Source organism: Papio anubis, chromosome 3, assembly GCF_008728515.1.
Source record: "Papio anubis isolate 15944 chromosome 3, Panubis1.0, whole genome shotgun sequence".
Lineage (NCBI taxonomy): Eukaryota > Metazoa > Chordata > Mammalia > Primates > Cercopithecidae > Papio > Papio anubis.
The window spans coordinates 46530547-46557111 of NC_044978.1; the positions used below are offsets into that span (position 1 = coordinate 46530547).

The 26565-nt window shown below is 37.4% G+C and overlaps 1 protein-coding gene across 8 annotated transcripts in view; it reads left to right on the forward strand.

Annotated features, from left to right (window-relative positions):
- Positions 1 to 26565, forward strand: part of INPP4B (inositol polyphosphate-4-phosphatase type II B) — an 814614-nt gene that overhangs the window by 366505 nt on the left and 421544 nt on the right. For all 8 annotated transcript variants that reach the window (XM_017959077.3, XM_017959071.3, XM_017959072.3 and 5 more), the window contains one exon: positions 16804 to 16867. The gene's annotated coding sequence lies outside the window, so the exon portion shown is untranslated. The remainder of the gene's footprint in view (positions 1 to 16803; positions 16868 to 26565) is intronic.

Below are 26565 nucleotides of genomic sequence, written 5' to 3' on the forward strand. Positions count from 1 at the left end.
TTGATTTGGCTCTCAGCTTGAACATTATTAATATATAGAAAGTCTAATGATTTTTTAAGTAACTTTTTTTTGAGACAGCATCTGGCTTTATTGCCCAAGCTGGAGTGCAGTGGTGCTATCTCAGCTCACTGCAACCTCCAACTTTCTGCTCAAGTGATCCCCCCATCTCAGCCTCCTGAGTAGCTGAGACTACAGGTGTACACCACCACACCTGGCTAATATTTGTATTTTTAGTAGCGATGGGATTTTGCCATGTCACCAAGGTTGGTCTTGAACTCATGAGCTCAAGCAATCTGCCCACCTAGGTCTCCCAGTGTGCTGGAATTATAGGCACCCACTGCGCCTGGCCAATGCTACTGACTTTTGTGCATTGATTTTGTATTCTAAAATGTGGCTAAGTTTGTCCATCAGATCTCAGAGCTTTTGGGCAGAGACTGAAGGTTTTCGGCATAGAATCACAAAGCCTGCAAACAGCTAGTTTGACTTCCTCTCTTCCTATTTGGATGCCTTTTATTTCTTTTTCTTACTTATTGCTCTGGCTAGAACTTCCCATATTATGTTGAATGAGTGATGAGAGTGGGGACCTTTCTTGTTCCAGTTCTCAGGGGGAATTCTCCTTTTGCCCGTTCAATATGATGTTGGCCGTGAGTTTGTCGTAAATGACTTTTGTTATTTTTAGGTATTATTTTATTATTTTTAGGTATATTCCTTCAATGTCTAGTTTGTTGAGAGTTATTAATGTAAATGGATGCTGAATTTTATTGAAAGCATTTTCTGCATCTGAGATAATCATGTGGTTTTCAGTTCTGTTTGTGTGATGAATCAAATTTAATGATTTCTATTTGTTAAACCAACCTTGCATCCCAGGGATAAAGCCTACTTGATCATGGTAGATTGGCTTTTTGATGTGCTGCTGGATTCAATTTCTAGTATTTTGTAAAATATTTTTGCATCTATCTTCATCAAGGATATTGGCCTGAAGTTTTCTTTTCTCTGTTGTGATTCTGCCAGGTCTTGATATCAGAATAATACTGGTCTCAAAGAACGACTTAGGGAAGGGTCCCTTCTCTTTAATTTTTTTGGAATAGTTTCAGTACAAATGGTATCATCTCTTCTTTATATATCTGATAGAATTTGCCTGTGAATCCATCTGGTCCTGGGCTTTTTATGTTTAGTAGGATTTGTATTACTGATGCAATTTCAGAACTCGTTATTGGTCTATTCAGAGATTCAGTTTCTTCCTGGTTTAATCTTGGAAGTTGTATGTTTTCAGGAATTTAGCAATTTCTTCCAGGTTTTTAAGTTTGGGTGTATAGAGTTTTTCATAGTATTCTCTGAGAGTTTTTTGTATTTCTGTGAGGTCAAGTGGTAATTTCTCCTTTGTTGTTTCTTATTGTTTTTATTTGGATATTCTCTCTCTCTTTTTTTTTTCTTTATTAGTGTAGTAAGTGTTCTTTTATTCTTATTTATTTTTCAAAAAACAGCTTCTGGATTTGTTGGGGTTTTTTTTGAATCTCAATTTCCTTCAGATCAGCCCTAATTTTGCTTATTTCTTCTCTTTTGCTAGTGTTGGGGTTAGTTTGCTTTTGTTTCTCTAGTTCCTCTAGGTTTGATGTTAGTTTTTAATTTGAAATCTAACTTTTTGATGTGGGCATTTAACCCTATCCAATTCCCTCTTAACACTGCTTTAGCTGTGTCCCAGAGATTCTGATAGGTCAAACTTTTATTCTTATTAGTTTCAAAGAATTTATTGATTTCTGTGCTCATTTTATTGGTTACCAAAAGGTCATTTAGGAGCATGTTGTTTAATTTCCATGTAACTGTATGGTTTTGAGCAATTCTCTTAATATTGTTTTCCATTTTTATTGTGCAGTGGTACAAGAGTGTATTTGGTATGATGTCACTGTTTTTGAATTTGCTGATTATTGGTTTATCACCAATTTTGTGGTTGATTTTAGAGTATGTGCCATGTTCCAATGAGAAGAATGTTTTGGGATGGACAGTATTATAGATGATATTATAGATGACATTTGGTCAAATGTCAAGTTCAGGTGTTGAATATCGTTGTTACTTTCCTGCCTTGATAATCACTCTAATACTGTCTGTCAGTGGGGTTTTGGAGTCTTTCACTATTATTGTGTGGTTATCTAAGACTTTTCTTATGTATCTAAGAACTTGCTTCGTGAATCTGGGTGCTCCTGCATTAAGTGTGTATACATAGGACAGTTTGATCTTTTTATTGAATTTGACCCTTTACCATTTTGTAATGCCCTTATTTGTCATTTTTTATCACTGTTAACGTCTGGTTTACCTGAAATTAGAATAGCGACACCTACTTTTTTCTGTTTGTTTGGTAGATATTTCTCCATCCCTTTTCTTTGAGCTTATAGGTGTCACTGCATGTGAGATGGGTCTCTTGTAGACAGCACAGTTGGGTCTTGCTTTTGTATCCAACTTGCTGCTCTGTGCTTTTATTGGGACATTCAGTCCATTTACATTTAAGGTTTGATCCTGCCATTGTATTGTTAGCTGGTTATCATGCAGACTTGATTGTGTGGTTCCTTTATAGTGTCAATGGTTTATGTACTTAAGTGTGTTTTTGTGGTGGCTGGTAACAGTCTTTCCTTTCAAGATTTAGCACTCTCTTAAAAACCTCTTATAAGGCAGGTCCAGTGGTAATAAATTCTCTTAGCATATACTTTTCTGAAAAGTATCTTATTTCTTCTTTGCTTGTGAAGCTTACTTTGGCTACATATGAAATTATTGGTTGGAATTTCTTCATTAATACTGACTATTGGCCTCCAGTCTGTTCTGGCTTGTAGGTTTCAGCTGAAAGGTCTGCGGTTATCCTAATGGAGTTCTCTTTGTAGGTGACCTGTCCCTTCTCTCTAACTGCCTTCAATATTTTTCCTTTCATTTCAACATTGAAGAATCTGATAATTATGTCTTGGGGATGGTCTTCTGGTATAGTATTTCACAGGGATTTTCTACATTTCCTGAATTTAAATGTTTGCCTCTCTAATGAGGTTGAGGAAATTTTGTGAATGATATCCTCAAATGTTTTGTAAGTTGCTTATTTTGTGCCTCTCTCTTTCAGTGATGCCAATGAGTCACAGATATGATCTCTTTACATAATTTCATATTTCTCAGAGGTTTTGTTTGTTCTTCTCTATTAGTTTTGTTTGTTTTTTGTCTGAGTTATTTCAGAGAAACACTCTTTGAGCTCTGAGATTCTTTCCTCCTCTTGGTTGATTCTGCTGTTAATACTTGCAATTGTACTATAAAATTGTTGAAGTCAATTTTTCACTTCTATCAGCTCAGTTTGGTTCTTTCTTAAAATGGCCATTTTGTCTTCTAGTTTCTGTATCATTTTATTATATTTCTTAGATTCATTGAATTGGGTTTCATCTTTCTTTTGAATGTCGATAATCTTCATTCCAATCCGTGTTCTGAGCTCTATTTCTGACATTTCAGCCATTTCAGCCCAGGTAAGAACCATTTCTGGGCAAGTAGTGTTGTTGTTTAGAGGTAAGAAGGACACTCTGGCCTTTTGAGTTGCTAGAGTTTTGCACTGTTCTTTTCTCATGTTTGTGAGCTGATATTCCTTCAGTCCTTGCAGTTGCTGTCCTTTAGATGTTTTGTTTTGTTTTGTTTCTTGTTTTGTCTTTTGGGTTTCTTGTTTATTTGCTTTTATCTTCTCTGATGCCCTTGCAAATTTGCTTGTGGTATAAGATGGGTTCAGTCGACTAGTTTTGATTCTATTCTACTCCTGGGTCTTGGAGGTGTCCCCTCCAGTTACTGTCTCTATGCCCAAATTTCTTTTGTTAAGTGTTCTGATCCATGGGGCTCTCTCAGGCAGGGGCCACAGTTGGCAGACAGGCCATGTCTTTTCTGGGTCAGTTCTAATCTGCTGTTGTTGTGCTTCCTGGGAGATCACAAGGTTGCACCTGTCCACAGAGTGCAGACAGAAGCAAAACTGCTGGTCTAGAAGCTCTAGCAGGTGTGGTCTATCTGGCTATGAGAGGTGGGTGTGGGTGGAGTTTCTCGCCCTACCATCCAGGTAGTTTCTACATCCAGGTGGTTTCTGGGGCAATAGGAGGCTGTGGTCTTTGACAAATTTAGGCAAAAGTAGAACCGCTGGGCCAGAAGCTCTAGCAGGTGTAGCTTGCCTAGCTAAGAGAGAGAGGGGTAGGTGGAATCACTTATCCAGCCATCTGGATGTTTCTCCAGACAACAGGAGGCTGTTCTTTCTGGTTGAATTCACATAGAAGTGGGATTGCTGGGCTGGAAGCTCTAGCAGGCGTTGCCTGCCTGGCTACCAGCAGCGGGAGTCAGTGGGGTAGTCTGCCCTACTGTCCAGGTGTTTTCCTGGACAACAAGAGGTTGTGCCCTCCAGCTAGGTTCACACAGAAGTGGGACTGATAGGCTAAAAGCGCTAGTTGGTGTTGCCTGCCTGGATACTAGCAGTGGGAGTGGGTGGGGTCGTCACTCACCCTGTGATTACCCACCTGTGGTCACCTGCCCTACTCTACAGGGTTTTCTCAGGACAACAGAAGGCTGTGCCTGCCTTCCGAGCTCAGACAGCAGAAGGATCACTGAGCTGGAAGCTCTAACAGACATTGCCAGCCTAGCTAACAGCAGTTGGAGGCAAGGGCAGGATCACTTATCCTGCTGTCTGAATGTCTCCTGGGACAACAGGAAGCTGCACTCACTGGCTGAGTTCAGACAGAAGAGGGATCACTGGACTGGAAGCTCTGGCAGGTATGGGTAGCCTGGTTACCCATAGTGAGAATGGACAGGGTCACCTGCCCAGCTACCCAGATGTTTCCCAGGACAACAGGAGGCTGTGTCTACTGACAGTTCAGACAGAGGTGGAACCACTGGACCAGAAGCTCTAGCAAGTGTTGCCCTCCCGGCTACTAGTGGTGAGGGTGGGTGGGGTCTCCTGCCTTGCAGCCCGGATGTTTCCTGGGACAACAGGAGGCTATGCCTTAAGGCTGAGTACACACAGAAGTGGGACCACTAGGCCAGAAACTAGCAAGCATTGTCCATCTGGCTATCCGTGACGAGGGTGGGTGAGGTCACCTGTCTTGTCATCTGGGTGCTTCCCGGGATAACAGGAAGCTGCAGTTTCCAGCTGAGTTCACAGGGAAATGAGTCTGCTGGACTAGAAGTTCTAGCAGGTGTTTCCCATCTGGCTATCTGTGGGGGTCATGGGGTCACCAGCCCTGCTGTCTGGGTACTTCCAAGGACAACAGGAGATGGTGGCTGCCAGCCAAGTTAAAGCAGAAGTGGGACCACTGGGCTAGAACCTAACACGGAACCTTGTCCGGTGAGCTGGGTAGAGCAATCTTACTGCTCTCAGGCACCACGGCTGCAACCTCTGTTGGGGCTATTGTGCTGGTGATGGTCTGCTCTGAGGCCAAGGTCTTTTAGAGTTCCCCTTGCAGAGAATTGCCCCCACAAAACATCTGCCTCAGTAGAGAAGCATGGTGGGGGGTCGTGGAGTGGGCCAAAGGGATGCTCTCATTCCCTGTCTTGCATTTGTCCCTGTAGATAGTGTGTATCCCAAAGAGGGGTCTGTCTTATCCTTTTCCATTTTGGAGCGGTTCTCCTGGCTCTGCGTTAAGCCCAGACAGGCTGGTGTCCAGCTTTGCTCCTTTCTGCTCTCTGTGTTCCTCTGCTGCCTTGATGGATTCTGATGTGGTTGCTCAGATGATCAGCCTGTAGGGTCAATGTTCACTAGCCCTTTTGTTTCCTCTAGAAGCAGCACACGTGAGCTGCTTCTAGTCTGCCATTTTGGCCTTTCCCCCAAAAAGGAAATATCAACTACAAATCAGATGACACTGATAAGTTTTATTAATTTTCCTTAGTCATGTAGCTAATGACCTAAGGGGTCTAATCTTTATTAGAAGTCAAGTCATCAAATGTTGAGAGTCTAAATTGTCTTCATTAATTTATCTGAGAGACCGTGATTTTATAGGTAATAGGATTTAGGAGCAGTACCAAGACTGAAAATTGGTATTGCCAGAGTTCTAGTTTTGTGTAGTTTTTACTATTTTGTTTTGGGTAGCTACTTCAAGAAAAATTCATGAAGTAGAAAAGTTTTTCTTTTCAAAATACGAATGTCTGCTTTTGTATTGGATTCCATATTTCCTTTTAAACTATGGCCTTATGCAAGTTTGTATTCTTCTGATGGGAGTCAAAGAAATAATGATCTGAAGAGATATAGTGCCTCTGATTCAGTAATTCACATCTCTGCCTTGGAGCAACGGGTGGCCTCCGTAATCATAGATTGATACAGAATCAAAGGAAAAAGTTTGTGCTGTAGATATAAGAGTCTTTTGAGTTGAGGAGCTATGTAATAATTCTGAGGCACTGGTATTGGGGATCTAAAGTGGGAACGTAAAGAATATTCAGATATTGGAGATACATTTGGGGAAAAATATTTCAGAAATATATTTTCTTTTTCAGTATTAAAGAGGAACTTTTAACAGTCATATAATCAAGAGACAGAATGTTTGATTTTCTTCCAGAGATAGTACTTACTGGGCTGAGTATTACTGACAATGACAACTTGGTCAGGGTATGGGGTAAAGGTAATTGAAATGGCAGATGGGTAATTGGACACAATGACTTTTTTTTCCTACAACGATCTTTACAGTACTTTTGTAGCTTAAGATTCTGAGATATGCATATTTTTTTCATTTGATGCTATAAGCTACTGAAGATAAATTAATTGTTTAGATTTTCTTTTTTTCTTCATAAATGTGTTATTTTCTCTTTACTAAGTAAGACATACTTTTCCAAAGAATTTAAGAATTCCTAGAAATGTTCAACAAAGTGAAAATTTCACTGTAGTTTTGCCACCTGTACAGTCAGGTTCCTTAGTTGCAGAGAATATACTCTAGCTAGTTTAAAGGGAAAAGGAATTCCTTTGAAAACATTAAGCAGGGTGAACTTACCCAATAGGCATACTGCTAAGGCCCACAATGCTTTGAAAATCTGAAAAAGAAAATAATTTGTAGGTTGAAAAATTTTTATTAATATTAATATATCTTTATACCAATACAGTCATAAACTATTATTATATAACATATACATGTGCATGTTTGTGTATACTATAGAGGAAGGGGTGGTGAAGGCAAGAATGCCTAGGATCCATTAAAATCCTAAAGAACAGAGGCTCAGGCTTGGAGGGCGGGTGCTCAGGAGCTCCAACCCCAGCCAAATACACATGAGCACTGCTCCAAAGAAATCTCACTGTGACTGCTGCTAGCACAGGTATCTCTGCCCATACTGCTGATGCTGGGCCTCAGGGCAGAACCTCTGCCCCCACTGTCTTGAGAGCTGGCAAAGGTGTCATCTCTCAGAATGCGTTGCTAGATGGATTCTTTTTTTGAGCTGAAGTCTTGGACAATGGTATCAGAAAAGCCTAGGCCATATATTTGTTCTCTATGTGTAAGGAAGACTAAGAAGTGGATTTCTAGCATCCGTCTTGGTGATGTGTGAACTTGTAAGGTGGGATGTTTCCTTGACGTAGGAGAGATGTTCCAAATGTTTTGGATAGCCAAATCCACCACACAAAAATAACTGCTGCCAACACATTGACGTATTAGCATTTAGACTTTCTGGTATGCTAGGTTTTGTTTTCATTTAATACTTAAAAAAAAAAAAAAGCTATAGCTGTAGAAACATGAATACTTACTGTGTGATAGGTATAGCTAACATTGTTTGAATTATCTATTTTGATCATTAATTAAAAATGACAGCATTTGGTGATAGCCAGTATTATTATTTTCCCATTTTATAGATGAAAAAAGCAGACTTAAGTTAGGTAACTTCTTCATGGAGATAAAGTTAAAGAATAGTAAGATGGAATTTTACGTGGAGTTTTACCTGCTACACAAACCATAGTCATAAATGAGATATACAACTTTTAATACAGCTTTTTACATTTAACATTTTGGTATAAGCCATTTTAAACTCTTCATTAACGTCTTTTTAATAGTGACCTAGTATTCCATCAAATTAGTTAATGCAATTTATTCAAAGATTTATCTATTGTTGAATATTTAGAATGTTTCTATTTCTTTCCTACTTTAGTCATATTGTGGTAATTTGTGTATATAACTTTTTTGTATATTTAGGATTATTTCCCTAGAATGGAAACCCAAAATTAGAATTACTCAATCAAAGAATATGAAAACATATTTTGAAAAGCCAATGTCACACTTTTATTTAATGATGAAGAAACAAGCTCATTAATTTATTCAACATTCAACATATTTATTGCATGCCTCCCACATGTTTCCTGTGGTACCTGTAATGTCATGATAAATATTTGACAGTCATTTGCCTAAACAGCATTATTGTATAGTGGGTATTAAAATAGGATGTGTCTGAAATGAGCATCTTGTGCTAACCACATATGGTGAGAATGCTTCCTAGATTTTCTGGGACAGGGTAGGAACACTTTTAGAGTTCTTAGAAAACACTCTGGGAATGTAGGCAAGTAGCATTCAAAGCAATCTCAAAATAGCATCAAGTACGAACTTTTTCTTCTTTGCCAATTTGTTAGATGAAATATTGTTGATCATTATTTATAATGGTTATTTCCTTGAGTATTAATGAAGTTGAACATTTTTCATGTTTATTCATGAATTGTTCCTTCACTGTGAAGCATCTTTTAAATATTTCTCACTTGATATTTAGTATTTGTACAGAATAGATTTTGGTATATTGCTTTTGTTGCAAATAATTTTATGTCTGCTCCTATATATTTTAACTAGGAAAGTTTTTTGCATAGCCTAGTCTTCCAGGCATTTTCTTTATAATTTCTTCTAGCACTTATAAGATTCAGAAGTAGAGTTGACCCCTCCAAAACGTGTAAAAATAATCAATTCCATTTTTCTTTATTTTTTTACTTTGTATTTACTTCCATAATACATCTGGAATTTATATCCCTGTCGACTGGGACATAATTGATTTTATTCCAGAAAGATAGGCAACTGTCTCAACAATCATTAAATAATTCATTTCTTTTTTATTAATTTGTGATGCTCACTTTATTATGCACTGGGTTTAGGTTTGCTATCTATATGCAACTTTGAAGTCCTATGCCCATTTATATCAATTTCAATTGTAATAAAAATAATTGTTAATTTTTCCCCACCAAACATCTGAAGGAATTATATTGTCCCTTTAATGATTAGCACAGTGCTTGGCATATGACAGGCATTATATATTTGTTGAATGAACGAATACATAAAATTGAATGTTTCTGGGATACCCATATTTTCCCTCTAATCTGTAAGTAACTTTCTCAGCCATTTCTTCACTGTGTTACATGTTATGTCACAAAATGTATTTTATCATTAGACAAAACATTTTATTAATATTCATATTCAGAATATTCTTTATGATCTAGAATACTTTCTTCAAATAAGCGTTGGAAAATTTTAAGAGCTTCTAAAATTACTTTCATTAGAATTTTCATTGGAATTATACTAAAAATACAAATTAATTTGGAAGGAATTGATATTTATACTGTAAAGAATTTCTCACTTACATATGTGTTACAGTTCTTTACTTCTCTTTATAGCTTCTTATAATTTTCCTTACAGAGTTATTCGTAATTTCTCCATTGATTTTGTTGTTACTGCTATACAGTAATTTGGATTATTATTGCTGCTATTGGGAGCTGCATTCATTTGGAAATTTTATTGTCTATTTTTTGCTATTATATAGAAAAGCTATTGCTGCAAATTTACCTTGCATCCTTGAATTTTGATTTATTTTATTAATTCTAATATAATTTTTTTGTTTACAATTTTTCTGTTGACCTGAAGGCTATGTTGAGAATGCCATTGTCAGCTTAATCCTACTTTGCCTTTACAGTTAGGGATGGAAACTGAGCAACAACTATAATATTTTTAAAACCTTTGGGAAATTAGATTTAATTTTAACATTTATCTTAAAAGTAGTTTAATCTAGATTCTAGTAACTATATTTGAATAATTTCTAAGGCAAATATTTCAATGCTGGACCTATTATGGAACAAGTGCATGGGTTCTCAGAACCCATGAAAACCCGTTGTCTTGGTTCATTTATATTGCTATAAAGGAATACCTGAGGCTGGATTATTGATAAAGAAAAGAGGTTTATTTGGCTTATGGTTCTGCGGGTGAACGAACACCTGCATCTGATGAAAGCTTCAGGCTACTTATATTCATGGTGGAAGGGGAAGGGGAGCCAGTGTGTGCAGAGATCACATGGTAAGAGAGGAAGCAAGAGAGAGCAAGAGGGGAGGTTCTAGGTTCTTTTTAAGAATCAGCTCTTGTGGAAACTAATAAAGTGAGGACTCACTCCCTGCAGAAAGCGACATTAATCTATTCATGAGGGATCCACCCCCATGACTAAGGCATCTCCCATTAGACCTCATCTCCATCATTTGGGATCTAATTTCAACATGAGGTTTGGAGAAACTAACATCCAAATCATAGCAGCCATATTGCAGAATTTGCTGACTTACATGGCATGGTCTCTCCTTGATCTCTTCTAAATTCTGTCTCACTCAGCTTCTGCCTTTGCTATAATATCCCCAAAACCTCTCACTCATGTGGGCCCTTAACCTGGAGTTATTCAGGCTATTTGGGATCAGCACGAGGCCCAGTTTTCTTCCATGGGGTAAGATGGAAAAGACAAATAGTCATTTCTGACTTTAGCTATATCCCCATCACACGAGGATCCTGGAGTAGGGAAAAAAAAACAAAAGGATGTTATGAAAACCTCATCCAGGGCTGTGTTAATTTGCTTTTGCATCATGGTAAAGAAACACTTGGGGCTGGGTAATTTATAAGAAAAAGAGGTTTAAGGCTGGGCGCGGTGTCCCACGCCTGTAATCCCAGCACTTTGGGAGGACAAGGTGGGTGGATCACGAGGTCAGGAGATTGAGACTATCCTGGCTAATATGGTGAAACCCTGTCTCTACTAAAAATACAAATAATTAGCCGGGCGTGGTGGCGGGCGCCTGTAGTCCCAGCTACTCGGGAGGCTGAGGCAGGAGAATGGCATGAACCCGTGAGGCGGAGCTTGCAGTGAGCGGAGATCGCGCCACTGCACTCCAGCCTGGGCGACAGAGGGAGACTCCATCTCAAAAAAAAAAGGGGGAGGTTTAATTGTTCCATGGTTTTTCAGGCTTTCCAGGAGGCATAGTACTAGAAATCTGCTCCTGATGAGGTTTCAAAAAACTTCCACTCGTGGTGGAAGGCAAAGGAGGAGCAGGCACATCACATGGTGAGAGAGGGAGCAAGAGAGGGAGGGGAGGTACCAAATTCTTTTGAATAACCAGATAGTGCATGAAGTTAGAGCAAGAACTCACTAATCACCAAGAGAGTGGTGCTAAGCCATTCATGAGCGATCCTCTTCCATGATCCAGTCACCTCTGACCAGGCCCACCTTCAATAATGAGAATCACATTTCAACATGAGATTTTAAGGGGACAAACATCCAAACCACATCATTTTGCCCCTGGACTCCCAAATCTCTTGTCTTTCTCATGTTTCAAAATACCAATCATGCCTTTCCAATAGGCCCCCAAAGTCTTAACTCATACAAACATTAACTCAAAAGTCTCAAGTCTACAGTCTTATCTGGAAATTAGTTCCTTCCATCTATGAGCCTGTGAGATAAACAATCAAAAAACTAGTTATTGACTCTCAAGATACAATGGTGGTACAAGCACTGGGTAAACATTCTCATTCCAAAAGGGGAGAAAATTGGCCAAAAAGGGGGGCAATAGGCCCCACACAAGTCAGAAACCCAGCAGGGCTGTCATTAAATCTTAAAGCTTCAAAACAATCTCCTTTGACCTCATGTCCCACATCTTGGTGTGAGGGCTGGGTTCTCATGGCCTTAGGAAGCCCTGCCCTTGTGGCTTCTGTGGGTCCACATGGCTGCTCTCCTAGGCTAGAGTTGAGTGCCTGCAGCTTTTCCATGCTGAAGCTGCAATCTACTGGTGGCTCTACCCTTCTCAGGTCTGGAGTTCAGTGACCGCCTTACCACAGCCCTACTAGGCAGTGCACTGGTGCAGACTTTTTGTGGGTCTCCAATCCCACATTTCCCCTCAGCATTCCCCTAGTAGAGTTTTTCTGTTGGGGCTCTGCACTGGTGACAGACTTCTACTTGGGCAACCAAGCTTTCCTACACATCCTCTAAAATCTAGGTGGGAGTGGCCAAGCCTCTTTCACTCTTGAGTATTCTGTGCACCTGCAGGCTTAACACCATGTAGAAGCAACCAAGGTGTATAACAGCTTGTGCTCTTCAAAGTGGCAGCCTGAGCTATACCTGTACCTAAACCTCACTGAGTCAAGGTTAGAGATGGAGTGGCCAGGATGTGGGAAGCAGTATCCCAAGGCTGATCAGGGCAATGGGGCCCTGAACCTGGCCCGGGAAACTATTCTTTCCTCCTAGGCCTCTGGGACTATGATGGCAGGGGCTTCCTTGAAGACTCGTAAAATGCCTTTGAGACCTTTTTTCCATTGTGTTAGGTATTTGCACTTGGCTCCCTTTTAGTCATGCCAGTCTCTCTAGCAAGTAGTTGCTCTGCAGCTTGCTTGAATTCCTTTTCCGAAAATGCTTTTTCTCTGCCACATGGCCAGGCTGCAAATTTTTCAAACTTTTACTTTACTTTTACTGCTTCCCTTTTAATTGTAAATTCTAATTTTAAGTCATTTATTTGCCCTTGTATCTCATTTAGGTTGTTAGAAACAGCCAGATCACATATTGAATGCTTTGCTGCTTAGAAATTTCTTCTGCCAGATACCCTAAGTCATCAGTCTTAAATTCAAATTTCCACAGATTCCTAGGACTTGGACAGAATGCAGCCAAGTTCTTTGTTAGGGAATAAGAAGGGTGACCTTTATTCTGGTTCCCAATAAGTTTCCTATTTTCACCTGAGATCTCTTTAGCCTGGACATCAATGTCTGTATCTCTGTCAGCATTTTCATCACAACCATTTAACCAGTCTCTAAGAAGTTCCAAGTTTTTCCTCATCTTCCTGCTTCTTGTGAGCCTTCCAAACTCTTTCAGCCTCTGCCCATTATCCACTTCCAAAGCTGCTTCCATATTTTCTGGAACCTTTATAGCAACAGCCCATTCCTCAGTACCAATTTTCTGTCTTAGTTTGCTTTTGCATTGCCATAAAGGAATATCTGAGGCTAGGTAATTTATAAATGAAAGAGATTTGATTCACAGTTCTGTAGATTCCATAGGAAGTGTGGTGACAGGATTTGCTTCTCGTGAGGCCTCAGAAAGCTTCCAATTATGGTGGAAGGCAAAGGAGAAGCAGGCACGTAGATGGTGAGAGAGGGAACAAGGTGGGGAGGAGGTGTCACACTCGTTTAAACAACCAAATATCACGTGAACTTGGAGTGAGAACTCACTTATCACCAAGGGGACGTTGCTAAGCCATTCATGAGGGATCCTCCCCCAGGATCCAGTCACCTTCCACTAGGCCTCACCTCCAATGTTGGGAATCACATTTCAGCCTGAGATTTGGAATCGACAAACATCCAAACCCCATATCAAGGGCCACAAAAAGAATGGATACAGGGACCAAAGAAGGCACTAACCTACATAGAATAAGGTGGAAGCACAATAGGAGGCCACCTCAATTTTTTTCAATATTCTGCATTTTAATTCTAAACAATAATGTTCAATTCAGTTTGACACTCAGAAGTTGTTTAACATAGAAGTTTGAATTTTCTACTGAAAGAAAACTTTTATGTCCTAATTAAAGAAAATATCCTATTTGGTCATTTATCATGAAGATAATGATAAATGTTAAATAAGGCCTTATTTGCATTAACTCTGTGGGATGTGTATTTAAGGTGACTACACACTTCAGTGGGTTTTAGTAAATATTGGATCTTGCTACGTGATGGGAGCTGACAAGTAATGAATGACTCCATAATGGGAACAAAAAAAAGTCTGAAAGACTCAGACTCACATAAGACAGTTGACCTTTCTGCATCATAAACTTTTGTCCTTTGGACTTGCACAGCTATCCAGTTTGTATTTGATGTATTTATTCGTTGCTATATAAAGTGTTACCCTTCTTCTGTATGCATTACTGGTATTTTAAAAAATTATTCAAGGGCTTATTTGGACACTATGGACTATATGAGACTATGTTGGCCTCTGTGTGTTCTTATTTTATTTACAAGTTAAACTCATCACCTTTGCAGAAGTGATGTCAGCCAAAACATCCAGAAGAGATGTGCAGTCTGTTCTATTAATAAGGACAGGACACTGCCATCTACTCTACACAACAGAGCACAATGCTTAGCTTTGGGTGGGTTTGAAAAAGATAAAAGATAAATTATGATGTTGTTCAAGTGTTAAAATAAAACTCCTATCTCAGACACTTAAGGACCACAAAACTTTGACCAAAGTGTCTTGTAAAGTCTACCTGATGGAAGTTTGATATAGCAAACATGTGACTTTTCTGTATTATTTTCTGTTTTGAGTTTAGTAATAGATGGTTTGTATTTTCTTTTGTTGCAACTAAGTGATCAGTTTCATGATTTCTCTTATTATGAAACATGTGTTTTTTCTTAACACTTATCTTAAAAGCAACTCTGGGTCTACCAGGCTCAAAAAATGAGAAAACTTAAGAAAAATTGGAATATTTTGTTTTCCCCAAATTAAAGGAGGCCTGGTATAATTTAAAGCTTATTCTTTGTAGTTTCACCTTCTTATATTGAAAACAATACAGAATGATGAGAGATATATGATAATGTGAATGAGAAAATTGTATGTCTCATCTGCATTATTGACATTACTAGGGGAAAGTTTCTTTCAAATAATGTACAATGGTGAAACAACAACATTAATCCAATGAGTTACTACATCTTTTGACCAAATAGTATGAAATCTTGGCAACTGATAGCAAATTTACAATTTGAAAACTGTTCCTGATAATAAAATAGAAAAAAGAACCAGGTAACTTTTTTAATACACTTATTGAATCAGATATAATAGTAAATTTATTTATTTATAGCATGATATATAGTGGTAAAATGCCCAAAGTCTGGAACTAGATCAGTGGGTTTTTTTTTTTTTGTTTTTTTTTTTTTTTTTGAGACGGAGTCGTCTCGCTCTGTCGCTCAGGCTGGAGTGCAGTGGCTGGATCTCAGCTCACTGCAAGCTCCGCCTCCTGGGTTTACACAATTCTCCTGCCTCAGCCTCCCATGTAGCTGGGACTACAGGCGCCCGCCACCATGCCTGGCTAGTTTTTTTGTATTTTTTAGTAGAGACGGGGTTTCACCGGGTTAGCCAGGATGGTTTCAATCTCCTGACCTCGTGATCCGCCAGTCTCGGCCTCCCAAAGTGCACTTTGGGAGATCAGTGGTTTTAAATTCAAATACTACCCTTTGCCTGTGGCACTCTGACTGAATTACTTCACCTGTCTTTGCCAAATTCTCTCTAATAATAATGGTACCTCCCTCATAGGGTGCTTGTATTGGGGGTCCTCAAGACTACCTTTAGGCTTGATGATTTACTAATGTATCAATCTGTTATCATACTGCTAATAAAGACATACCTGAGACTGGGTAATTTATAAAGGAAAGAAGTTTAATTGAGTCACAGTTCTTCAGGGCTGGGGAGGCCTCAGGAAACTTACAATTATGATGGAAGGGGAAGCAAACATGTCCTTTACATGGTGGCAGCAAGTAGAAATGCAGAGCAAAAGGGGGGAAATCCCCTTATAAAACCATAAGATCTTGTGAGAACTCACTCACTATCATGAGAACAGCAGCACTAGGTAACCGCCCCCATGATTCAATTACCTCCCACCAGGTCCCTCCCACAACATGTGGAGATTATGGGAACTATAATTCATGATGAGATTTGGATGGGGACACAGCCAAACCATATCATCTAAGATAGAGAAAAGCTGTATAATCATAGTCATGCTTTCTTATAGTGAAAGTATACAAATTAAGAACAGCAAAGAGAAAAGGTTCATGATGCAAAGTCCGGGAACAAACTCCCAGGTATCCTCTCCCAGTGGAGTCACATGGAGATGTGATTAAAGCTGCCAGCAAAATGATATGTAACCCATGAAGTGTAGTAAACCAGAGAAGCTCAGTTAAGCTTTGGTTTCTAGAGTTCTATTAGATATCACTCACATAAGCATGCAGCATTGGATGATTCAGACACCAGACCCCCTTCCCACAAGCAAAAATAAATGTTCATCATAAATCACATTTTAGAATAAATTTATCTGGTCCAACTGAAACAGCATAGCCTAAGGCCTCATGCATACAAAACACTCTTACCAGGTAGACTCTTCCAGGAGTTCAGAGGTTATCTCCCAGAAGCTAACTGAAGGCCAGACCTGAAGATTCACCTGTCTTTGTGATGGGCAGAGTTTGAGTAACTCAGGCCTGCTGAGTTAACCCTTTCTTGCTGAGTAGTTATGAGGAATAAATGAGTTAATCCATGTAACTTAAAATAGTGCCTGGCATAGGATAGTACTTGGCACACTTAAGCAGCAAACAAGGATCAGCTATAATTTATTCTGGAGGAGCTCTACGAGCTGAATAAAGCTGACTAATTTGGGATAGAAATAAGAAATAGCTATGTTCCATGAATCTTGTGATGATGATAACTCCCCAAGTTTAAATGATGGGTACTATAAGCATATATATTAAACACTTTACCTATGGGTGCTTTAGTAAGAAGATTTCCAGTAAACACTCAATCCTGACTTTTTTTTCCTTTTGTTTTTTGCAGAGCCTTGAAACCAGCAAAACAATAATCGAAGAGCAATTCTGTCAAGAGAAACACCATAAATCAGGTACAAGAGTCATTCTTAACATATAACATTAACACATTATATTCATTTCAACTGATGATCAATTCAAACTTATTAACCCAATATTTTACAATAATGCCAGTTAAGTGTTTTAGCATAAATGTGACTGCATGTTATAGATGAGTGGCCATAATTTTATAGATAAATTAATTTCTATAAATACATTAAACTAATTTTGAGGGTTTTAGTTAGGCCAGGCCTACCGTAGGCAGAAATGTGAAGAAATTTTAAAAAATAATGTTATTACTTATCAAATCAATGCATATGCACTAAAGTTTTGTTATTTGGGAAACACTCATCTGTAAGGCGATTTTCTAGAATTGGACAAATCAGGCAGTACTTACATTCCAGTAGAGGAGATTCAGGAGATATCAATATATAAGTAAAAGCGGTGGTAAGTGCTATGATGTAAAATAACAGAATTCTATAGGATAAAATATTGGGAGACAAGTAAAGAATTTACTGTGGATTGGGTAGACAGAAGCTATTTCTCTGGAAGATGACATTTAAACTGAGACCTAAAGTATGAGAATAAAGAGTCCCAGGTAGATGGAACAGCATGGAATAAAGAAAATAAATGAAGAAAAAAAGAAAGAAAATAATTAAAAGAAGAATAGTGTGGCTACAGTAAAGTCACAGAAGGGAAGACAGATATAAATGAAGCTGGGCTGAAAATAAGATGAAAAGCCCAGCCCCATAGGTCCTTAATATCCATCGTAAGATGCCTTTGGACTTGCTCTGCTTGCATTTCTGTGTGATGTCATTTGGTTTTCTCTCCTGGTTCCCTGAATATAGATGCTTTCGAGTCTGTCACCTGACCTCACCTTACCCCGACGTGTGTGTGTGTGTGTGTGTGTGTGTGTGTGTGTGTTTGTACTATTATTTAACTTATTATTTCCTGAAGTCATTTCCAGGATTATACTGGGAAATCTTTCAAAAGTTTACCTCTTGGGAATATGCATTTTAAGAGATTTCTTTTGTACCTGAGACTGGCCTGCTTTTAGGGAACTTGACCCATTTTATGGCTTTGTGTATTAAACTGCGTTAGATAATTTTCTAGAATCTAGATAATGCAAGCCAGAAAAAATCTGTGTGCTTCATTGGTTTATTTTTTTTCCAGCTGAAGATTTTTCTTGACCTTAATTATGTGGTTAATTGCCTCAAATCCTGATTATACTTTACATGTGAAAATATAGCCTCAGGTATCAAGAACAACTGGAGTAAAAGCTTCCTAAATAATTTTCAACACTAGCATTAGTAATATTGTTTCTCTTAAACCAAACAGAGAAAAGCTACACAAATAACTGTTTGCATCTCAGTTAATCTGAATCATATTTCTTTCCTTTGAAAATGCTTATTCTCTTTGATTTATAAAGTTTTATAATGCAGGCTTCTGAAAAAGTCCTAAAGTAAGGCAAATGACTTGGGGTAATGCCTACTTTAGTACTTTAAAGAATGATTTGATCTTTAAGAAATAGCTATGTTCCATGAATCTCACTCTGTCACTCAGGGTCTCACTCTTGTCACTCAGGCTGGATTGCAGTGGCACAGTCATGGGTCACTGCAGCTTTCACCTCCCAGGATCAGCTGATCTTCCCACCTCAGCCTCTCTCAGTAGCTGGGACTACAGGAATGCACCACCATGCCGTCTAATTTTTTTGTAGAGATGGGGTTTTGGCATGTTTCCATTCTTGTCGTGAACCCCTGAGCTCAAATGATCAGCCCATCTTGGCCTGCCAAAGTGCTGGGATTATAAGTGTTAGCTATCATGCTGGGCCAGTGATTTGAGTTTATATAAAATGTGGAAATTTTGTCTTTGCAGCACTAAAAGTCTGAAAAACCCGGAGTGGATTTATGCTTATTCTAGCAGAGACATTTTCAGCATATGTGTTAGAAAGGGCATCGACTTTTGTAGACCAATTCAGCATCTTCCAATTAAGTTGACTGTTATTAAAAACTGAGACAAACAGCACAGAATTTCCTAGGATTTCATAACTTACAGACAAAATGGCTTGTTTCGTTCCAGAAAGACAAGAGACAGCTGCTTTTTAATTACTACTCTTGCCATTTGCTTTCTACTAGAGATGTGTCTCAAACATGGAATCTAATTAGAAATCTTAATTGAAAATGGATTCTTAAAAAAAGAAAAGAAAGAAAATAGACCAACATTGAAGCATAAATGTAGGAAGAAAAACATCATATTCCAGCCGGATTGAATAATCACCCATCTGAAAATTAGTTGGCCTCTGGGGAGCAGGTTTTTGACACCAAACTGAACTTTACTGTTTCCTTTTTCAGGAGGAATTTTCCAAACCAAATGAGGAGTCTTGTAATCTGTAAATTATAGTTTTTAGAGATTATATTTTTCTCAGGATAAAAGCAATGGTTGTGAATTTTGAAGCCTGGGTTAAATCCCAGCTGCTTTACTTGTTTCTAGTGTGACCCTGAACAAATTTTGTAACTATTCTTAATCTCAGTTAGCTCTTCTCTAAAATGGGATTTGCAAATTCTGTTTTTCAACATTGTTTCTGTCTTGTTGCTCTCTTAACTGACACATTGACTGGTATATAGTAGCGTATCTAGATATAGTAAGTTCTAGAAAGGAAGGGAAGGAAGCTTAAAAAGCAAGGAGGCTAACTTTAAGAACATATATCTAAGACAATATTGCAAATACAAAACATTGAGAAAGTGCTTATTGATTCTGTACACTGGAGGCAAAGACTTAAAGGCACATTCATTTATCCTTTTATTAAAACTATTTTTTCTTGCAGATGTTCTAGATTCTGCTATCCAGATTTAAACTCCAGTTAGAGGCATAGTAACATATAATTTCTGAATTACAACACTTTGCATGCTGCTAAGCTTGATAGATGCTCAATTAATATTTGATTGATTGAGTGAAGCTATGAACTAACAGTGCTAGGGTGCAAACAGCCCAAATTGTCCTATTCTCTGGTTTACAAACCTCATATCTAACATCTCGAGTAAGAGAAATTACACTTTTCTGTGACTTTTTTCATTCATTGATAGTAGAGATTCTAGTCAGACTGAATAATCACCCATCTGAAAATGTGCTGCTTCTGCATGTACTGCTACCATCAGATTGGCCAGTTTGCTATTATTTGTGTATATTCCACATTACTACATTTTTGTCTTTACTCACGTTTTTTAATATCTTCCATTGTCAATATTCTCTTCCCTGTTTTTCTTTCCCATTCTTCCTCCTTCCTTCTTCATTTCATTCTTCCTCCTTTTCCTTCCTTTTATCGACCCTCATGTTTTTGATGCAAAAATTTATTAAATTCTTATAAAAATAATTGTCTCCATGAAACTGTCCTAGGTATTTCCTGAGATAATGATCTTATCACCTTTGTTTTGTTTTTATTTGTTTGTTTTCAGGCACTGTCCTTTGATCCGTATCTGTGAAAACTGAGCCTGAAATACAGCCAGTGGAAGTCAAGCCACATAATATGTTAATGCCTCTTTCCTTCTATCCTCTACTCTACCCTCAACCTTTACTAACAAACAAACAAAAAGAAAAACACCAAGGGAGTGTCCCACTGGCAAAGCTTGCAGCTTCCTTCCACACTGCTTTCTAGGTTACTGGTGGGATGAATTATGCCATGATCACCAGGCTGCAGCCGTATCAGTTGTCTGAGTCAGGTTGGCTTTTTGAATGAGTCCTTAATTTTTGTTACTGTTTTCCTCAAAGTCAGGAGCGAGGCTCTGCAGCACGGTGAGCTAGGTTTCTTAATTCCCAGGGCACCTGCCTGCATCAATTTCCTTGTGGACTAAACTTATTTTGAGTATTTCTCCCTGATTTATGACTTGGATATACACATGACGCTGAGAACTGCTCCTCCACAGAAACCTGTTTTACCATTTTTCTATCAGCCACACCAAACCCAAGGGAGCCTCTTTTTTATTGATGTGTATTCAGATCAAATTGAAGCATATCAATTAAATTGTGGCAACTGTTGGCTCCTTTATAGATGAGTGAATATTTCTGTCCCAGTTTTATCCTTCTTACTGCCTTGTCAAAAGGATTTCTATTTGCTACTTTTTTTATTCCTGCAAATCTTTTCATTGATTTCACATTTGTTATTATCAAAGGTTTCAAATTGTTCCTCTCTTAGGCCATTTCCCACTCTCCTGGCCATATTAATAATAAATATAAGTAAAATAAATAATACCATAATATTTAATGACCCCTTCTAAAATACTTTTTATTTTTATTCACTGTTTAAAAATTTACATACAGTAAAATTTTCACCTTTGGCATACAGTTCTTTGAGTTTTGACAAATGCACACATTTATGCAGTCACCACCACAATCAAGGCACAGAACACTTAATATTATCCCACAAAACTTCCCTCTTCCTGTTCATTTATGGTCAAATTCTTTTGCTTACTTACTGGACTTTTTCTATACCTTTAATTCTGTCTTTTGTATTTATGCCATTAAAATAGAATTATACGTTACACAGCCTTTTGAGCTGGCCACTTTTTACTTACCATATTGTGCTTGACATTCACCCGTTTGTCTCTTTATTCCTTTTTATTTTATTGTACGGGTTTATTACTGTGTAATTTTCCTTTTACTATTTGAAGATCTTTGGGATTGTTTTGGATTTTTAGTTGCTTCTTAAAAACCACTAAAAGCATCTGCATCCAGGTTTTTGAGTAATCAAAGATTTCATTTCTCTTGACACCTAGAAGTTAGATTGCTGAATCATGTTGTAGGTGTGTATTTAATTTTATAAGAAACTACCAGACTGGGGCAGGTATGGTAGCTCACACCCGGAATCCCAGCACTTTTGGAGGCCAAGGTGGGAGGATTGCTTGAGCTCAGAAGTTTGAGACCAGCCTGGTTAACATAGTGAAACACTGTCTTTAATAAACAGAAACTAAAACTAAAAAAGAGCTACCAGGTATTTTCCCAAAGTAACTATACAATTTTGTGTTCCCACTTGCAGTGTATGAGAGATCTAGTTGGTCAACACCCTTACCAGAGATTGGTATTGTCAGTCTTCTAGAATGATTTATAGTTATTCTAATATGTATGTAGTGATAGTTCTCTGTGATTTTAATTTATATATTCTTAATGACTAATGACACAACATTTTTTCCATGTGCTTATTTACCATTAGTATATCTTATATGTTTTAGTGTCTATTTAAATTATTTGTCCATTGTTTTTAGTGAATATTTTTGTTCCTTATAGAGTTCTAAAAGGTCATTAAATATTCCATATTGAAATTCCTGATCGCATATAAGTTTTGCAGATATTTTTTCCAATGTGTAGCTTGTCTTTTCATTTTCTCAACAGTGTATTTCACAGAGTGGAAGTTTTTAACTTCAATAAAGTCAACTTTACAAATGATTTTCTTTTATGGATTGTATTATGTTTTCTGTTATATTAACAAATCTTCCTAAAAATATAGGATTTTCTCCTATGTTTTTCTGTATAAGCTTTATAGTTTTAGGTTTTGTAATCAGATTATTAATAGTGAGTTAATTGTATAAGGTCTGAAATGTGTTCTTTTTTGTTTCTTTGCACATAGGCATTCAATTGTTACACTATTTATTGAAATAATTATTTTTTCTATTCATTGAATTGCCTTTGAATCTGTAGAAAAATAATTGATTATGTAAGCATGTATTGTCTCTGTCTTATTATTCTGTAACTATTCTTCTTCCAAGCTCTTGTTATTCTTTAAATTAAGTAGTTTGACTTCTCTGATTTTGTTCTGCTTTCTCAAAACTTTGCTATTCATTGTTTGCCTTTCCATATATAGTTTAGAATTAGCTTTTTCTTGATATCGACTAATATTCTTGCTTGGATTTTGATTTATTTATATTCAATCATCTATAGATCAGTTTGGGCAAAACTGACCTTTTACCAATAATGCGTCTTCTAATCCATGAGCACAGTCTATCTATCTATTTAAATAGATCTTATTTATTTCTCTCATCAATATTTATAGATTATAGCACACAGATTCCATACAAATAACAAAACTGAATGACATTTTATGTTCTTTATATTTTATATTCTATATGAAGAACATAAAGAGTAAAACTGGAGGAATCACATTACCTGACTTCAAGTTATATTACAAGGCTATAGTAATATAACAGCTATAGTAATATAAAGGCTATAGTAAAAAACAGCATGGTACTGGCATAAAAACAGACACGTAGACCAATGAAACAGAATAGAGAGCCCAAAAACAAAGCCACACACCTACAGTGAACTCAGTTTTGACAAACGTGTCAAGAACGTACACTGTGAAAAAGACAGTATTTTCAATAAATGAGGCTGGAAAAACTGTATATTCATAAGCAGAAGAATGGAGCTAGATACCTATCTGTCACCATATACAAATAAAAATGAATTAAAGATTTACATCTAAGACCTCAAACTATGAAACTACTATAAGAAAACATTGGGACTCTCCAGGACATTGATCTGGGCAATATTTCTTGAGCAGTACTCCACAAGCATAGACAACCAAAGCAAAAATGGACAAATGGGATCACATCAAGTTAAAAAGCTTCTGTGCAGCAATGGAAACAGTCTACAATATGAAGAGACAATTCACAGAATGGGAGAAAATATTTGCATACTGCCTATCAGACAAGGGGTTAATAATCAGAATACATAAGGATCTGAAACAACTCTACAGAAAAAAATCTAACAATCCTATCAAAAATGGACTAAATATTTGAATAGACATTTCTCAAAAGAAGACACACAAATAGCAAACAAGTATATGAAAAGGTGCTCAACATCACTTATCATAAGAGAAATGCAAACCAAAACTGCAATGATATATCATTTCACCGCAGTTAAAATGCTTTTTATCCAAAAGACAGGAAATAACAAATGCTGGCCAGAATGTGGAGAAAGGGAACCCTCATACACTGCTGGAGGAAATGTAAGCTAGTACAATCACTATGAAAAACAGTTTGATGTTTCCCTGTTTACTCAAGAGACTAAATATATAGCTACCATATGATCCAGCAATCTCACTGCTGGGTATATACCCACAAGAAAGAAAAACAGTATATAGAAGAGATATCTGCATTCCCATGTTTGTTGTAGCACTGTTTACAATAGTTGGAAGCATCCTAAGTGTCCATAAACAAATGAATGGATAAAGAAAATGTGGTACATATACACAATGGAATACTCTTCAGCCATAAAAAAAGAATGAGATCCACTCATTTGCAACAACATGGATAGAACTGGAGATAATTGTGTTAAGTGAAATCAGGCAACCTCAGAAAGACAAATATATGTTCTCCCTTTTTTGTGTGATCTAAAAATCAAAACAATTGAACTCATGGACTTAGAAGGTAGAAGTATGGTTATCAGTAATCTAGGAATAGTAGTATTCTTAGGGGCAGGTGAGGATGGCTAATGTTTATGAAAATAATTAGAAAGAATGAATAAGACCTACTATTTGATAGCATAATAGAGTGACTATGGTTGATAATAACTTAACTGTATATATTAAAATAACTAAAATAGTGTAATTGAATTATTTGTGACACAAAGGATAATTGATTGAGGGGATGGATGTCACATTCACCATGATGTGATTATTTCACATCATGAAATAATGAGGTTTTGATACCTCATAAACATTTATACCTACAATGTACCCATAAAAATTTTAAATACAAAAATTGTTTAAACTGTATATTCACAGAATTGTATGTGAAACCATCACTACAATCAATATTGGAACATTTTTATTTTTTCAAAAAGAAACCTTATGCCCCTAAAGCCATCACCTCAATTTTGCTCCAACTTCCCCAGCTCTAGTAACCACTAATCTACCTTTTGTCTCTATAGATTTGTCTCCTCTGAACATTTTACATGAATAGAATTATACAGTATATGGTTCTTTCACATAGTATAATGTTTTCAGCATTCATCAACATTTGCAGGATATATAAGTACTTCATTCTCCCCCTCCTACTTTTATTTTGGTATAATTGAAAATTAAAATAGTATATAATAAACTCACTTATCTAACTTTCTTTTCTAGAAAATTTTGGAATTTCTATGTAAACAGTTATGTTGTCTGCAAACAGTGATGGCTTTATTTTTTTGCTTTTCAATCTGTATGTCTTTTATTTTGTTCTTTTGTTACCCTTATTGCATAGGCATCATACCTCCGATGTACACAGGAGAGATTAAAGTGAGCATCCTTGTCTTATTCTCATTTTTATGGGCAAATAATTAAGGATTTTATCATTCACTATGCCCATTATCTGATTAAGGATCTGGCCTGTCAGTTTTCTTTGTAGCTTTTAACTACAAATTCAATTTCTATGAAAGGCATAGAATTATTCAGGTTACCTATTTCTTCTTGAGTGAAATTTGGTTGTGTCATTTAATTAATTGGTCAATTTTATCTGTTTTTTTGTTTACCTTCATAATATCAGAATATCTCCTTATCATATTAATGTTTATGGTCTATATGATTATTGGGGGAACCTACCCCCGATAGTCAATGTGGGTCCTTTTCTATTTTCCCTAAGTGTCGGCTGGTCTGAGAAATAAAGGGAAAGAGTACAAAAGAGAGAAATTTTAAAGCTGGGTGTCCAGGGGAGACATCACATGTTGGCAGGTTCCATGATGCCCCCTGAGCTGTAAAACCAGCAAGTTTTCATTAGTGATTTTCAAAAGGGGAGAGAGTATATGAATAGGGTGTGGGTCACAGAGATCACATGCTTTAAGGGCAGTAAAAGATCTCAAGGCAGGAAGTCAGGGTGAGATCACAAGGTCAGGGCAAAACTAGAATCACTAATGAACTTCCCTGTCCAGCTGTGCACGCATTGTCATTGATAAACAAGGTTCAAGAGCAGAGAACCAGTCTGACTAGAGTTTGCCAGACTGGAATTTCCTAATCTTAGCAAGCCTGGGGGCACTGCAGGAGATTAGGGCATGTTTCATCCCTATCTACATCTGCATAAGACAGACACCCCCAGAGCTGCCATTTCAGAGGCCTCCTCTGGGAATGCATTATTTTCCCAGGGCTGTTAATTATTAAAATTCCTTACTGGGGAAAGAATTCAGCAATACTTCTCTTACCCGTTTTCAGTAATAAGAGAAATACGGCTCTGTCTTGCCCAGCCCACAGGCAGCCAGACTTTAAGGTTATCTCTCTTGTTCCCTGAAAATTGCCATTATCCTGTTCTTAAGGTGCCCAGATTTCATATTGTTCAAGCACACATGTTCTACAAACAATTTGTGCAGTTAATGCAATCATCACAGGGTCCTGAGGCAACATTCATCCTCAGCTTATGAAGATGTTGGGATTAAGAGATTAAAGTAAAGGCAGGCATAGGAAATCACAAGAGTATTGATTGGGGAAGTGATAAGTGTCCATGAAATCTTTATAATTTATGTTCAGAGATTGCAATAAAGACAGGCAGAAGACATTGTAAAAGTATTAATTTGGGGAACTAATAAATGTCCATGAAATCTTCACAATTTATGTTCTTCTGCCATGGCTTCAGCTGGTCCCTCCATTCGGGGTCCCTGACTTCATGCAACATCGATATCCTCTCTTCCATTCTCAATACTGGTAATTTACATATTTTCTGCTTTCTTTGTCATTCCAGGTAGAGGTTTATCAATTAACCTTTTCAAACAATTAATT